Genomic DNA, 17,957 nt, shown 5'->3' on the forward strand with positions numbered 1-17,957 from the left:
ACATTTTCTACCCCATGCATAATTTTGTAGACTTCAATCATATCCCCCCCTCAGCCGCCTCCTCTCCAAACTAAAGAGTCCCAAACGCTGCAGCCTCTCCTCATAGGGAAGGTGCTCCAGTCCCTCAATCATCCTTGTTGCCCTTCTCTGCACTTTCTATCTCCTCAATATCCTTTTTGAGATGCGGCGACCAGAACTGGACACAGTACTCCAAGTGCGGTCGCACCACTGCTTTATATAAGGGCATGACAATCTTTGCAGTTTTATTATCAATTCCTTTTCTAATGATCCCCAGCATAGAGTTTGCCTTTTTTACAGCTGCCATGCATTGAGTTGACATTCCCATGGAACTATCAACTAAGACGCCTAAATCCCTTTCCTGGTCTGTGACTGATAGCACTGACCCCTGTAGCATGTATGTGAAGTTTGGATTTTTTGCCCCTATGTGCATCACTTTACATTTTGCTACATTGAACTGCATTTGCCATTTCTGAGTCCACTCACCTAATTTATCAAGGTCCGCTTGGAGCTCTTCGCAATCCTTTGTGGTTCTCACCACCCTACATAATTTGGTATAATCTGCAAACTTGGCCACCACGCTACCCACCCCTACTTCCAGGTCATTTATGAATAGGTTAAAGAGCACTGGTCCCAAAATGGATCCTTGGGGGACACCACTCCCGACATCTCTCCATTGTGAGAACTTCCCATTTACATCCACTCTTTGTTTCCTGTTTCTCAACCAGTTTTTAATCCATAGGAGGACTTCCCCTCTTATTCCTTCATTGCTGAGTTTTCTCAACAGTCTCTGGTGAGGAACTTTGTCAAAAGCCTTTTGGAAATCCAAGTAGACAATGTCCACCGTTTCACCCCTGTCCACATGCCTGTTTACACCCTCAAAGAACTCTAGTAAGTTTGTAAGACAGGATTTGCCTCTGCAAAAGCCATGCTGACTCTTCCTCAGCAGGTCTTGCTTTTCTACATGTTTTATAATTTTATCTTTAATGATAGATTCGACTAATTTACCAGGAACAGATGTCAAACTGACTGGCCCTAGATCCTTTCTTAAAGATTGGTGTGACATTGGCCATCTTCCAGTCTTCAGGGATGGAGCCTGATTTCAGGGATAAGTTGCATATTAAAGTGAGAAGATCAGCAATTTCATGCTTGAGCTCTTTAAGAACTCTTGGGTGAATGCAATCTGGGCCAGGGGATTTGGTAACATTTAGTTTATCAATGGCTGCCAGAACTTCTTCCTTGTCTACCACTATCTTAAGCTTAGTTCCTCGGTTAAGCCTCCTAAGAAGCTTGGTTCAGGTGCAGGAATGTTCCTCACCTCCTCTTGGGTGAAGACAGATGCAAAGAATTCATTCAGCTTCTCTGCAATCTCCTGCCATCTTTAGCACACCCTTTGTTCCTTTGTCATCTAACGGGCCTACCGCTTCCCTTGCTGGCTTCCTGCTTTTGATGTACTTGAAGAACTGTTTGTTGCTGGTCTTAATGTTCGCAGCCATGCGTTCCTCATAATCCTTTTTTGCCTCCCTTATAGCTAACTTGCTTCTCTTTTGCCACCATTTGTGTTCCCTCTCATATTCTTCATCAGTCAAACTGGACTTCCATTTTCTAAAAGACATTTTCTTTTTTCTGATAATTTCCTCAACCTCTCTTGTTAACCATGGTGGCTTTCTTTTGGACTGGGTGCTGCCTTTTCTAACCTGTGGAACACATTCCAGCTGAGTTTTTATTACTGTGTTTTTAAATAACCTCCAAGCATCCTGGACAGTTTTGCTTCTCTTGATTTTCCCTTTCAGCTTCCTGCGCACTATCCCCCTCATCTTTGAGAAATTTCCCTTTCTGAAGGCGAATGTAACTACATTAGTAGTTGCCACTTGTTCGCATGCTGAGATACTGAATCTGACAGCATTGTGGTCGCTGTTCCCTATCGACTCAACAACACTGACTTCCCGCACCAGGTCCTGGGTCCCACATAGAATTCGATCTAAGCTAACCTCTCCACGGTTTGGTTCCACAACCATCTGCTCTAAGCCACAGTCATTTAGCATATCCAGGAATGCTCTCTCCTTACTATGACCTGAACATGCATTTTTCCAGTTTATATGGGGATAGTTAAAATCACCCATTACCACTACATTTTTTGTTTTTGTTGGCCTCTCTAATTTCTTTTTCCATCTCAGAATCCTCTTGTGCACTTTGGTCAGGGGGACGATAATATATTCCTAATATTAAACTGTCCTTCACACCTGGTATTGATATCCACAGTGATTCTGTAGGGGAACCAGCTCCCCCTTGCATTGTCTATTTTATGTGACACTATGCTCTCTTTGATGTAAAAGGGCAACTCCACCCCCAATCGCCCTGTCCTATCCTTCCTATAGAGCCTGTAGCCTGGTATAACAGCATCCCACTGGTTCTCCTCATTCCACCATGTCTCTGTAATGCCCACTATATCAAAGTCCTCCTTCAAAACTCTGTACTCTAGCTCCCCCATTTTAGGTCGAATGCTTCTACTGTTAGCATAGAGACACCTGTATACCCTGTCTCTGTCCTTAACCTGGGATTTATGTGCTTTACCCTCAAGTCTTTTGTAGACACTATCCCTTGTCACATGCACATTGCTATGTTCCTCGCTTGTATGTGGTTGATTTAGAAAAACCTCCCTCTCTGTCTGCATCCCCATAGATACTGTATTCCGAACCGAAGTCACCTCAGCTCCTGTCGGCTTTCCCCCAGTGATCAGTTTAAAAGCTGTTCTGCCACCTTTTTAATGTTGAGCGCCAGCAGCCTGGTTCCTCTTTGGTTAAGATGAAGCCCGTCCCGTTTGTACAGGCCTGCCTTGTCCCAAAAGGTTCCCCAGTTCCTGACAAATCTGAAACCTTCTGCCTTACACCACCTTCTCATCCACGCATTGAGACCCTGTATCTCCGCTTGCCTAGCTTGCCCTGCGCGTAGAACGGGTAGCATTTCTGAGAATGCCTCCTTGGGGGTCCTAGACTTCAACCTGTTTCCTAGCAGCCTAAATTTAGCTTCCAGAACCTCCCGGCTACATTTCCCAATGTCGTTGGTACCAATGTGGACCACAACTGCTGACTCCACCCCAGCACTGTCTAAAAGCCTATCTAGACGAAGCGTGACATCCGCAACCTTCGCACCAGGCAGGCAAGTCACCACCACGGTCATCACGCCTCTCACAAACCCAACTCTCTACATTTCTAATGATCGAATCACCCACTACAAGGAGTCCCCCACCTCCCCGAGGGGTATCCTCAGTGCGAGAGGATAGCTGATCACCAGTTAAGGAAGGGATCCCATCTAAGGGAGCATCTTCCCCCACCTCAGACTGGCACCCTCCGTCCCCAAGACCTTCATTCTCCATGACATCTGAAGAGATGTCACCTTGGGAGTGGGACCCGGCTGTTAGGTCCCTGAAAGCCTCGTCTGTCACCCTCTCTGCCTCTTTCAGCTTCTCCAGGTCTGCCACTTTGGCTTCAAGAGAACACACACGTTCCTTGAGTGCCAGGAGCTCATTGCAGCGAGGGCACACCCACGACTTCTGTCCTAGTGGCAGATAGTCATACATGTGAATTTGAAAGTGCATTATTCTGCATGTGCGGAAGAGTTAATTCAAGATGTTGACTGTGACATTTATCACCCTTCTAAGATTCAGGACCCACATATTTGAAGAGTCATGTCCTTCCATTTGTTCCTGACCTCAGTCACCAGGCAACCATCTTTTGGCTATTCCAGTACTTAAGGTGGTTCATCAGGCATCAACTAGAAGCTGAGCCATTTCCATCATAGCTCTAGCTCTGTGAAATGGGATCTGTGAAGAGATTAGAGGGTCCTCCTCCCTAGAGATCTTTAGGAGGCACTACAACAAAGCTTACCAATTTGCCAAGGATTTTGAGGGAGTTTAAATGGCAGGCATCTTTTCAGGGGGCAAGGATTTGGGACCTTATGTTTTACCTTTGGTTTGAACTGGGCATGTTTTAAACATTATGGTAAACTGCCTTGAACCAAGAGGAAAGGTGGGATATAAATGTTTTAATTGATTAATTAATAACCAAATAAAATGGTGGTGTAGGTTTGCTAGCTATTCTTTATTTCAAAAATGTTTCTTTGTTTATTTACTTTGAAAATACTCATTGTAGAAGACAGATGCATATTAACATTTTTAACACAATACATTAGAAGGGCAGTTTCAGATAGGTCTTCGGTAGAACTCTAGTAGCACTTTAAAGACCAATAAGATTTCTAGGGTACAAGCTTTTGAGAGTCAAATTTTCTTTTGTCAGTTATTTAAGGTGCAACATATATATTCTATTAACATATTATTAATGTTCTGTCACACAAGACATACTTTTCAAAAACTATCTGTGCCCCTTATTTTGGAACTGTCCTTTAGCAAACCAATAATATCTGTATCTTTAACAATGGAATTGAAGTTTGGATGACCAGATTCAAATCCTCAGATTCCAAGCATTCCTTAAGGCCTTTGGCAACTTGTTTGCTCTCCATATAACTTACATTAAGACAATTGCTGGAAATAGAGAAATACGTACTGCTGAGTGTGATACTGTAAGACAGAAAGCAGTATGTAAGAAATCTAATATAATAGAAATATGCCTCATATAGAAGATTTGATTGGAATTTAATAACTAAGCAGAATAAACGATGGAGTGGTAAGGGTATGAGGACAGGAACAAAATATGTGTAGAATTTACAAGAGGAATGATCTAGAGGAATGTTTTCCTGCACAAACCCCTCTGAAATGAATGGGATCCCTGCAGTATTGTGCAGCTCCTATTCATCTTGATGGGACTTGCACTGGAGACTGTCTTGCAGAATCATGCCCCAAACGTGAGTGTGACTGAATGGCTCAGCAAATGACAAACATTTCTGAAAAACTGAGTGAAAAACCTCTCTCCTGCCAGATAATTAGAAAAAGAAAATGATGTTTTATTCAACCATCAGTAACTTAACAAGCTCACTTTACCTTTTATACCTCACAAAACATTTAGGCAATCTTAAACTGAATCATATTTGTTTGATGTTAGAAAATAGAGTGTTTCTCTGTTCTGTGTGTGCTTTTTCTGTTTATAATGAAAATGAACAATGGTGCGGCTTATTCATCATCAGCTCTAAATAGTGAAAGCAGTTAAACCTTCTAGCAATGCACTATTCAAGGCATAGCTTTGAAATCCAAAGTTCAAGCTGAGCAGTTTTGTTTCAATCAAGTTGAATAGGTATGTATGTATGGCTTTGGGGTGGAAAAAATAGGTTTTATGCCAAGAAAAGAAGAACATTGTGTGTTGAAAGAAAGACCATAGAAACAAAAAGGCTGCTATTTTACTACCCTTTCGGCCATGGTAATAAAGGTACAAATTTATCTGTTTGAACAATTGACAGCTAAAAGAACAATTTCAGATATTGAAAACATCTGGTCAGAATTGAGAGAATGCTCAGGTCTTGTATGTGTTCCAGTTGTGCAAACCAACCAGCCAAATTACAACATATTTCAGTGGCTTTGCATTGCAAACAGCTAGGTGGCCAGAGTGCTCTACTGAAATTGATCCAGATATCACTGTTGAGTTACCTCACAGCTCCGTCTAAAGGAGTGACCATGAGAGACTTTAATAGGGGGTGGGGTGGGGGAGGCACTGTCCCAACCTTGTTGCACTGGAAACAGCAAATTAGGTTTATTTTCATCTGCTGTTTTGATTGGCTCCAGGTTGGGTGTGGAGTGGGCAGAAAGAATCTTGGTCTAGGGGCCAGTGGTGGTTTTAGCAGTAACTTACCAATGAAGACATTCTCGTACTTTATTCTCAGCAGTTTTGGAATTCATTGGCAGGACTGGGTTGCCCATATGAAAGCCCTTTTTAAAAAAACCTAATTATTTCATACATATAAATATGAGGCTATAATACCAGTGCCAATTCTCATGGAATCCATGATCAGTCATGAGAACACTGAAATATGTTTCATATCTATAAGAGAGGGAAAACTAGTCCTTAGGGGTAATACTCCGGCATTCACCAGATGCAGGATATTCCATCTTCTTTGAAATAAATAGCAGAGTTTGTGAATTAATCCAGAGTGAAGAAACTTCTGTATAGCACATGTATTCAAGATTACAAAAACTATGTTTAATAACTATTTACAAAGCCATTGAAAACGATACCTTGGCTAAAGCTTAGGAGGCTTCAACAACTTTACCTTAGTATAACAAAATGGCAAAACAAGAGAAAGGAAGGAAAAGGCTGTGGCAGTTAACTCCATGAGTAATTGTAAAGAAGTGAGAAGGGGGGCTGATTACGGAGGAAAGAAAGAACCGGGACAGTACATCAACCCCCTCCCTCTTAAAACCATCTAGGTCAGGGGTAGGGAACCTGCGGCTCAAGAGCCGCATGCGGCTCTTCTGCCCTTGCACTGCGGCTCCACGAGCTGAGCCCCTGGCCCCATCCTTGCCCATCCTGCAGGCAGCTGGGTGGGCTTCCCCTCTCGCCTGCCCCATTGGAGCGGGGCGGGTGCTTTCCCGGCGGCCGGCGAGGCCGAGCCGCTGGCCCCATCCTTGCCCGCCCTGCAGGCAGCAGGGCGGACGCATCCATGCACTCCTCAGAATGAGCGGAGTAAAAGGTAAAAAAAACCCCAATATATACAGTGTTATCTTTATTTTAAATGTCAAAAATTATTTGTGACTCCAAGTGTTTTCTTTTCCCATGGAAAACGGGTCCAAATGGCTCTTTGAGTGTTAAAGGTTCCCTACCCCTGATCTAGGTTTATTTCATTCAAATTAGGCTCCAGAGATTTCCAACAATATCAATCACTCTTTGCTTTCTAATGAAGAATAACTCTGAAGAAGTCTAATTAAAGCCCTTTCCACACACCTTTTGAAACATTTCCAGGCAGGAAATGACACAGTTCCTTTATGGAATTCTGCACTGTTTTTTCCCGTTATTTAGTTTTGAAAACATTTTATTTCCAGCTTGGAAATATTTTTTCTGAAACCTTGTTTACAATTATTCTTTTGGCTGAAATATTTGCAACCCAGCTTCCCTTGCAGTTCAGTATTCTTTAAGCATTTTAAATTTTCTGCCCCAAAATTGCCCATTTCCCAAGCCCCTGTGCCCTTCCTCAGCTTCCCCCTCTGAGCCTGGCCTTCCATTTTTTCATGTCTCTACCCTCACTTCTTTGTGGTAAAGGGCAGGGGGAACTGAAAATGTTCTGGAAATGTCCAGAACAATTTGCGTGCAAAAAGGCCAAAAAAGCCAAAACACTGTCTGGCTACAGCCTGATAGATTAAAAGAGTCTGGGTTTTACAGATGAGTTATTCTTGGATTAATGATTCTCAAATGGGTTTCTTCATTCAAACTGGGAGAGAGGGAAAGGTCAAAACTCAGGTGGGATAGACAGCAGCAGTGAGTTTGCCCTGCTTGCTTTAAGCTAAAAATTCAATCCCCAACCTCTGCAGTAATAGGTTATAAAACATTCCTGCCTAGTATCATCCAAAATGAATGTGACTTGATGGACCTGCAGTGAACAGACCATTAGACCTATTCAGTATAAGGCAGCATCTTTGATCTTTATGTGTTCAAAATATTTTTGTTCAAAATATTATATCTCCATCATTCCACCCCTTTTTCAGTCACCAGCTCAATCTGGCATTGCATTTCAGGCTCAGTCCAGTTTGAATTAGACCATTCAGTGATCTGGACTTCAGAACCTTTTTCAGCTCTGTACTGGAAAGTGTCTCCACAGCTAGAAGAATATCCAATCACTGCCTTTGCTACACATATTTCTTCCCTATAATGTGTTCAAATTCTGCCTAAACTCACAGGTTGGTAAAATGGACTGTTCAGCATGTGGGTATGCCATGTTTGATTCTTCTCCAAAGTAAAAGGAAGGAAGGAAGGAAGGAAGGAAGGAAGGAAGGAAGGAAGGAAGGGAAAATGTCCATCAGGGAGAATCTACTAGGTGGTTTGATCCCTACTATATTTACTTTTTTATTTATAACGAGTGCTTTGTAGGAGGATAACCATGCACAATCTGAAACGGAACAGTCCATTTTATCTATTTAGAACTTTCACTTCATTACCAACACATTCTATGGCATGAGTGACTAAGTCCTAAACCCTGGTTGAGTAAGAAAATCAACTTGGTCCTGTGCCTATAAAGACTCATGGCCAAAGTCCGCAGACAGAACTATGGACATATTTCATTCTCTTATATTTAAATGCTGATCCCTACTGTACCATGGAGGCTTGCTGGGTGACCTTGGGTCAGTCATATCCTCTCAGCTTAATGTCCCTCAGAGAACTGTTATGAGGATAAAGTGAAGGAGAGGAGAATGATCGAAGTCACTTTGAGTACCCATCAGAAAGAAAGGTGGGATATAAATGAAGTAAATAAGATTAATAAATAACCCATGGAATTCCAATTCATACATTCCACACCGTAGCGAGCCAGAATGTATAGTCATTAGAGTTTCAGACAAAAGTTGGAATGTCTTGAGTTCAAATTGCCAGTCTTCACATAGATTATTTACAGGATTCTTTTGAGAATGAAATGCCTCCCCTGAGCTTGTTCAAAAAAGGATGGGGATTAACATACATTTATTTTATTTTCATTTACTTATTTTCTTCTAGACATTACTTCAATAATGAAGATTTTCAAGGATATGTGCTGTTATCGTTGGTGGTCTCACCATTCCCCCCCCTTTTTTCAAAAAGGCAGGAAAATGATGATATATCATTGAAAAATTGTGACAGTAGGCATAGGAGGTTGCTTGAATCCTCAGCTTTAGTTTTTTAAAAAGGGTTTTAAACCCTTTCCTTATATCTCCTGTTTGTACAATGCTCTCTCTCTCTCTATATATATATATATATCAATAGTGATATATCAATATTTTCATGCTATTTTTAAATGTATTGCTTGTTTTGAGAGGAATAGGAGGAGGAGTGATTTGACCATGACAATTCTATCATTGAACAGTGGGATGGAGGCTGGTGAGAGTTAATGGGACAAAGAAAACTGCTTCCAGTAAAACAGTGGGGTAAATGTGGTCTCAAAAGAACAGGGAAAAGGGGGGGGGACTAAAGTGAAAACTAAAAAATGCAAAAATGCTTGAGAAAATCAGGTGTTATGGGGCCAGAACTGATGGAAAAACCCATGTGAAAAAAACATCCAATATGTGAAGGGTGAATCAGGATGATTGTCATCCTGAAAACCCCAAACAGGGCTTACATACCAGTTGTGCCTACATATGTTATATGCACACAATCTGCAAGGTATAAAAAGTGAGCAGAAAGAATCTGCATTGTATATGCATAGGATCTGGACACACAAAGCCCCTCAATACCTAATCATCAGAACTGGCAGCTATCATTCTAATCCTGTGTTCCGTCTCACTCTAATCCTTTTCAAAGTGTCTGAAAATGGTCAAAAGCAGTCAAAATCCACACTGGATCATCTACCACTTTACAGAACTAATTTTTAGGTCTTGGTTGTTCCAGGAATACATGAAAAATGGTAAAAAGTAGGCCAGGCCACCTGCTCTTTTAAAGAGATTAACTATTGTAAAGATTTTGGCTTTGTATTGTGGTGCCTTTTATTCTCCAACAAGAAGTGAAGCATAACATGGTACTAGTATTTCATGCCCCCAAAGAGAGAAATGTCTGGGTTTCTGTTAAATTGTCTTTGTATTGAGGACAGGAACAAATGCTTGCTGCAACATGAGCCATTTGCACTTTTGAACTTTTTATTTTGTATACATTAAAAACCAAATCATGGATTTAAAACAAAACAAAACAAGTGGGTGTCTCCATTCCTTTCAATGAATCTCATATCCTCCCATTAAAGATGTGATGTTACGCATGCATTTCATCAGAGTTTTTTTTTAATTTCATTCAGTAGTCATTCAGGCTTATACTTTTCATCTGACACTGATGTACATAGAAAGAAAAGAGTTTAACTACCCTTACTGACACATTTGGATAGAGCTTCCCATTTGCTGACTGTTCCAAGTACTGGCATTCATTGACTTTCCACTTTATGCTTCACTGTTAGTTGGTCATTGTGGCACGTGAAAAACTAGTGATGTGTCTGATGTTCTGTAATAACCTGATAGGCATTTAGTTCCTTCAAACCATGTGGACTTCTTTACTGATGTATTTTGACAGAAGTGTCTGATTCAAGGACGTAGGTAAGGGGGGTTCTAGGGTTCAACCCCCCATTACATGTCCGAAGCTTCGTCCCCGTTTGTGGTTTTTAAAATATTTTTAGTGTTTTTTTTCAGTTTTTGGCCTGCAGGGGGTGCGGTTTTTAGAGTAGCAGCACCACAACTTCAGGAAGTTGTTGGGAGACTCTCCTGATGATACACCCAGGTTTGGTGAGGTTTGGTTTAGGGGGTCCAAAGTTATGGACTCCCAAAAGGGGTGCCCCATTGTTTCCAATGGGAGCTAATAGAAGATGGGGGCTACCCCTTGGAGGGTCCATAACTTTGGACCCGCTAAACGAAACTTCACCAAACCTGGGTGGTATCATCAGGAGAGTCTCCTAAAGATACCCGGAAAGTTTGGTGCTGCTAGCTTAACAATTGCACCCCTGACAGCAGGCACCCTCAAATTCCCTTAGATTCTCCTTTTAAATCCACCCCCTTTGGCCTGGATTTAAAGGGAGAATCTGAGGTCCCCAGTTTAAACATTGAAAGTGATGCTGTTTCAGGATTGGGGATAATCCACCCCCAAACAGCATCACTTTCAATGTTGTTTTAACTGGGGACCCCAGATTCTCCCTTTAAGGTGGCTTTAAAAGGGGAATCTGGGCTCCCCAGTTTAAACACCATTGAAAATGATGCTGTTTGGGGGTGGATTCCAGCATCACAGCGGCCGCCCATGGGGGGGGCAAAACTCACATTTTTCACCAGGCTCCATTTTCCCGAGCTGCACCTCTGACAGAGGGGAGGGCAGAGGGGACTGCCGGCTGCCAGCTGGGAGCCCAGCCAGTGGGGGGGGGCAGGTGAGGTGGAGGACTCTGCCATCCCTGACCTTGGGGATCTGCTTTTATAAGCACTGAGGCTGGGGGTGGGGCTTGGGAAGGCATAACCACATCCCCAGGGGCAGGTGGGGGTGTGGCCCTGCCCCCAGAACCCCCATAAAAATATATACCTAGGTCACTGGACTCTTCTATCATCTGGATTTTGATTAATTTCAAGAACGGTAAAGTCTTAGGTTCCAATACAAGCTTTGTTGATATGTATTATGCAGAATGAAACCCAAATGTCAGCATATTCTTTCACGTATGCGTTTCACTGGATGTTCCCATCACACTGAATTGATCCCTTCTATATCTTGCAAAGTCCTCTGTCACATATGACAGTAGCATATAAAATTTTTTATATATATATTCTGCTCTGGAGACACACTTTTCCTGTGTCCTTGAATAATATGGACATTTCTTGTGGACTGCTATAACAATTATATAGGGTTCACTGCTTTCCTTTTTTTAAACTGTAGATTGTAATCTTGTTGAGTCAGTATTGCAGAAGCCTTCTTGCACATGTTCTACAACTTTGTATACTGTGCTTCTCATTTTCTTTTGTCTATTTCAGTGTATAGTTTATATGGGGCGATGCGTAATTACATTCTTAGCATTCTTTTATATCACATTTTCATTTTGAGGGTTGGCAAGCACATGTAGATGTCTCATGTACTCTAGTATACTAATGACTTTTTCTCCTCCATAAATAATTTTTCTCCTACAGGGAGTCCCCAGGGCCCAGCCTGAGACAATGATTTGGTATACCTAGATTTGGTATACCTAGACCAGTGGTGGCGAACCTATGGCACTGGTGCCAGAGGTGGCACTCAGAGCCCTCTCTGTGGGCACGCGCAAACAGAGTCTCCCCCCTCCCCCCCACACATCTAGGCTGGTCTGGGCCACTGGGCTCGATTATTTGCATTAAACCTAAGACCTAGTTTTGGGGAAGCAGTGTAGGTAACCCTGTTAAGCGCTGTTAAGCCCCCACGGATTTTCATGGGAAGAACTAAAGCATGATACTTTACCTGGGAGTAAGCTCGGTTGCTGGCAATAGGGCTTGCTTCTAAGTAAACCCTCTGAGGGTCGTGATTCACCTGTTGGAAGAGTTGCATGGTTGCTTCAAAGCAAAACCACCAACTACCACCAAGCTTACTCCCGAGTAACGCATACCTCGGAGTCAACCATTTTTTCTAAACTAAAACCTCAGTATTCGGGTTAAATTGCCGTGTTGGCACTTTGCAATAAATAAGTGGGTTTTGGGTTGCAGTTTGGGCACTCGGTCTCGAAAAGGTTTGCCATCACTGACCTAGACTGTTCAGAAATAAAACAGGATTTTCTTTCTTGACTCGGGAGCCTTCTCATCATTTCCTTTTCAATAAAAGAGAGTAAAAATTATTCTAACTGTAATAAATCTCTTAATCTTTTTTTTCAAACTAGCTTCCATAGAACTTTAAATGAATAATTTGTCAGCAGTTAATTACAAAGCCCTTACATTTTTTTTTTAATGCTGGGGTCCTAAGAGAATGGCCCAAAAGTCATTCCAGTGTTCTGTTTGAGTTAAAAATTCTATTACCATTTTTGCTTCTTTTCCCTCAAATTAAAGCAGTGACACAGTGAGAGACTTTATAGATGAAACAGCCATTACTTCATATTCTGGCAGTTTTCTTTCAGTGGATCCTCAAGAGGACCCACTTGCTGAGTTCTTTACCTTAATACAAGCCTTGGAAAGACTCACATCTAAGTAGAATTGGCCATTGCCAAATGTACATCCCTAAGAAACATAGCAGAGTTTACCAAAGCATTAGTGACCTGAGGTGAAACAAGACTAACTTCAAGGCCAGCCTTGATGGTTTCAGTATTTGCAACAGAAGATGATTAGATCATCCTTGTTTCTCTAAGTAGGTAACATAAAACTGCAAAAAGAGACTTGGGATGGAAAAATGTTCTTTTCTTTCTAGCATGCAAAAGAAACAAATCACCTTTCTGCCAGGGTTAAATGAGAGGATATACTGCAATTTCTATGATTTGACTTCTTAAGTGTTTTTCTTAGGTAAATCTGTTGCAGGAAGGAGCAGAATTCCATGTGGCTACAGCAAAGGGAAAGGGAGTTATTTAATTATTTCAGGATGTGAGCTGAACTGGCTGGTGTTCAAGAATTCCTAATTCTTTAAGGATGAGCAGTAGGAGAGAAAAGATGGAGCTTAACCTTTTCCTCATCAGTTATTTTTCCATTCTGAATTACCTCCCAGCTCCTATGACATCCCAGAAGTATGTTTACTTTTGTATACAAAGATTTGGAAACCCATGCAGTTATTTTACATTAGGGTTAGCTCATACATTGTATGATAAATTTAGACAATTTAGACAATGTATATGCCCTCTTCAATGACCTGCTTAATGTAGTTCATCAGGTTTGTTTGTTTGAAAAGTATGATAAAAAAACACCTTCCCAACATTAAAAAAGTCCATCAGGGATATTAAAACAGCATAAAACATCCAACATCATAAAATGATATCATTAAAACAGTTCTTATGCTAGAAACATGTCACGAAGACAGCTATAAAAGAAGGAACCCTTTAGTGAAAATCTGAATAAAGAGAAATGTTTGGTTCAGTGCCTAAAGAACAGTAGAGTAAATGCTAGCTAAACCTAAAAGGATATATTTCTTTACACTAACAGCTATTAGGCATGGTGACTAAAGGGAATCTCCACATTCAGAAATAGTAAATGCCAATGGTGGGAGGTAACATCAGGGGAAGGTCTTGATCTCTATGCCCTACTTGTTGTCCTTTCAGGGCAAATGATCAGCTGGATTAGACAGAGGACTGATATGATCCCGTGGGATTCTTCTCTAGGGGAAAGGCATTCTGTACGGAGGCATCACCACGCAACAAGCCCTTTCTCTGATCACCAGTTACCTCACCTACCTCTGTTGGTGGAAGCATAGACTATAAGACTTGGAAAGAGGATATAAGTGTAAGACAGCATGGGAAAAGGCATTCCTTCAAATACCTCAGCTCCAATCCATTCCATGCCTTACTGATACGAACCAACATCAGAATCCTTCAGATGTTTCAGATATAGACTTAAATATGTAAAATGTTAGGTCTCAGCGCAGCTAACAGCATTCAATAAACATTATTTACAATACATCAACAACTTTTAAAAATTCAGTAAGGAAACATCTAAAATTCAAATGGCACCTAATATTTGCTAAATTAAATCACATTGCCAATTGGAGAAGACCAAAATTTCATCCAGAGTCTTTCAATCAATCTCTTCCATTCCTACTTCATGCTAAATAATATCAGCGGGAAGGAGGGTAGGGGATCGGTGAATTTGGGTGAGCTAGTTGGAAAGCTGCTGTTGGCTCAGTCATAGGCCTGGTGGAACACCTCTGTCTTTCATGCCCTGTGGAACTGAACTAGATCACACAGGACCCTGGTCTCAGCTGACAGAGAGTTCCACCAGGCCAGCTGGATATTCTTGGGACCAGGGACCACCAGGAGGTCAGTTCCATGGAATGTAATGCCCTCTGGGCAGTGTCGTAGGTATAGATTTTTTATGGGGTGGGTTCAGGGGGCAGGGCCACGTTCCCACCCACCCCTGGGACTGTGGCCATGCCTCCCCAAGCCCCGCCCCTGGCCTCAGTGCTTATAAAAGCAGTTCTTCAAGGCGAGCGATGGCAGAGTCCCCTGCCCTGCCTGCCCTGTCTCCCCCACCAGCTGGGCTCCCAGCTGGCAGCCGGCAGTCCCTTCTGCCCTCCCCTCTGGGCAGAGGCATAGATAGGAAAAATGGAGTCTGGTGCAAAATTGAGTTTTGCACACCACCCCTCCCCCCCATGGGCAGCTGCTGAGTTGCTGGAATCCACCCCCAAACAGCATCACTTTCAATGGTGTTTAAACTAGGGAGCCCAGATTCTCCTTTTAAAGCCACCTTAAAGGGAGAATCTGGGGTCCCCAGTTAAAACAGCATTGAAAGTGATGCTGTTTGGGGGTGGATTATTTCCCACCCTGAAACAGCATCACTTTCAATGTTTAAACTGGAGACCTCATATTCTCCCTTTAAATCCATGCCAAGGGGGGTGGGTGGGATAGAAGAATCTGGGGGAATTTGGAAGGTGCCTGCTGTCAGGGGTGCAATTGTTAAGCTAGCTGCACCAAACTTTCCAGGTATCTTTAGGAGACGCTCCTGATGATACCACCCAGGTTTGGTGAAATTTTGTTCAGGGGGTCCAAAGTTATGGACCCTCAAAGGTGTAACCCCCATCTTCTATTAGCTCCCATTGGAAACAATGGGGGATGGGGCACCCCTTTTGAGAGTCCATAACTTTGGACCCCCTAAACCAAACCTCACCAAACTTGGATGGTATCATCAGGAGAGTCTACCAACAAATCCCTGAAATTTTGGTGCTGCTAGTCTAAAATCTGCACCCCTGCATGCCAAAAACTGAAACACTAAAAATTACAAAAAAAAACACCAATGGGGCGGAGCTTCAGACATGTAATGGGGGGGGGTTTGAACCCGGGAACCTCCCCTTCCCTACATCCTTGCCTCTGGGGGTGATATGAGGAAAGGCAGTCCCACAAATATGACTGTCCCAAAACACTCAAGGTCTTAACTGTTAACATCAAAACCTTGAACATGATCCAGAATTCAACTGGTAACCAGTGCTGTATTCAAATGAAATATGTGCTCTTATTGGGGTTTCTGAAAGGACCCTTGCTGCTATGTTCTGGAACAACTGCAGTTTCTGTAGGGCAGGCCAGCATAGGGCAAGTTACAGTAGACTTGCCTGGAGGTGACCACCGCAATTATATGTTGGCAAATACCTGTGCTTCATATTGGCTTCACTCTCAAGAAAACTGGTTGCAGCTACCTGTTAAGTGTCCTGTAGTGGCAAACTAAAGCTGGCATCTTTATAATAGATATTATGACCATTATATTATGAAGTGCTGCTTTTTGTTTCTTAATAACATAGTTGAGCATCCACGTGGCTTTTTTGGACTGAGAAATGGCTAATCCTCTGAGATTATTCTGCTCCAGGAAAAATGAGGGGAAAGGTCAAGATCAACCCCAAATTTGACAGTGAAATAACTCAGAAAATATGAATAATAATATATTTACTTTAAAGTGATAGAAGCAGGATTTCAACTGCTCTGGAAATTAATCTGTATTGCTGACCAGAGATAATTGTTTATTCCACCCAATCATTTAACTCAGTAAAATAGGTTTCCAGTTGAATTGACATCTTGCAGGAAAGAAGTGAAACTGCTTACTCATGTTTCCTATTTTCTTTTTTTTTCACCACTCAAAAAGTAGCTGTCAGCAGTATACCCTGGGTACAATAATGCTTCAGCACATTGGCAAAAAGACAACCAGGAGACTTATGTGGCCCCAGACAGATACTCAAAGTGAAATTCTTTCATGTTTTAGAATGATAAATGCATCTATTTTCCTGCTGCATAATCTGGTAGGAAATGACTGATGGCAAAGGCAGAGAGAGCAAGAAATCTGATTGTCTGAGGTTATTCAGGTTCCTTGGTTTTCCAGAAACATGCAATCTACACACTGCGGTGGTGCTCCATTTGCTTTGCCTTAAAGATTTTCTCTACAGATGTAGAGCAGAGCTGTAAGCATAAACAGCATTACATTGCAAGCACTACAAATCAGTTGATATTAATTTAGATGAGAAAGCAATTTAGATTAATGCTACATATGACTTTAAAGTGGTGATAATTCTAATCAGCAGTTGATTGAAAGGTCAGAGACTTTGCTCCTTTTAGCCACAGGGCTATACATATTCACCTAAATACAGATTCAACATTCATGCCCGAGAACTGTGGGCCAGCAAGAGTTTGTAGAAGTGTTTATGTTTCAAAATTCATTAACCAGATTTTAGAATTGTCCACAGTATCTGCTTTTTAAAAAGCAATTCTGATAACTGAGATATAGTACATTATTATCAAATCACAGTCAGTCAGAATGTGGACACAATTTGTCCCTAATACTCTTTACGTGGGGTTTTTTTCTTGCTTCTGCAGAGGACTGTGATGTATTTGTGCACCTTTTGGGTTTTCCATTGTTTTCTTCAATATTTTGTCCTATGTGTTTTGCTGAGAAGTTTTAGGAAAGATCACAGTTAAACCTGGATGGCTGCCATGTAGGTGGGAAAGTCTGGATTTCCCCCAATCCTGTTCTCAACCTTTCCCCCACCAGTTTTAATTTTTTAAATCTAAGTTAACGAAATTGCTGATTTTAGAAAACAAGAAAGTCCCAGCAGCTTGGAAAAAGAGGATGGCCACTGCTAGGAGCCAGCCTGTTCAGTCCTGCCTGGGACAGATCCTCCCTGTTGGTTTGCCTGCCTGCCTGCCAGCCAACCAGAAGTCCACCTGGTGAGCTGCCACCTGCTGCCCATGGGAAGGAGTGAGAGTCCTTCCCCACACACCCCATTGGAAACACCTGCAGGGGGTGGGGTCTGGCAGCTACAACAGGAGTTCCACCAGCAGCCCAAGGCAGCTGACTTGGGCAGCGGCCGAAGGGCACCACCCGTTCAGGGACTGTATGGGGAGGGTTGATGGAGCAGACTCTGCTAGTTCACTGTATTTTAGTTTTTGTAGTTGTGGGAACTGTGATTTGGGGGTTAGCTGATATAATTGGTTATTGTTTATAGTATATCATTGTGATGCATTATTATGCTGTTGATATTGTTGTATTATGATTTATTGTGGTTGCTGTTGTGTTTATGCTATGCTTTATTGTTTGTTCACTACTGTTGTTTGCCGCCCTGAGCCCTCCGGGGGGGGGGGGGAGATATAAATTAAATGTGAAATGAAATGAAAGGATACTGGGACAGGCAAACTGTGGGGAAATCTATCATGTGAAAGCCCCACTGCTGCAT

Source organism: Sphaerodactylus townsendi, linkage group LG09, assembly GCF_021028975.2.
Source record: "Sphaerodactylus townsendi isolate TG3544 linkage group LG09, MPM_Stown_v2.3, whole genome shotgun sequence".
NCBI classification, from domain to species: Eukaryota; Metazoa; Chordata; class Lepidosauria; order Squamata; family Sphaerodactylidae; genus Sphaerodactylus; species Sphaerodactylus townsendi.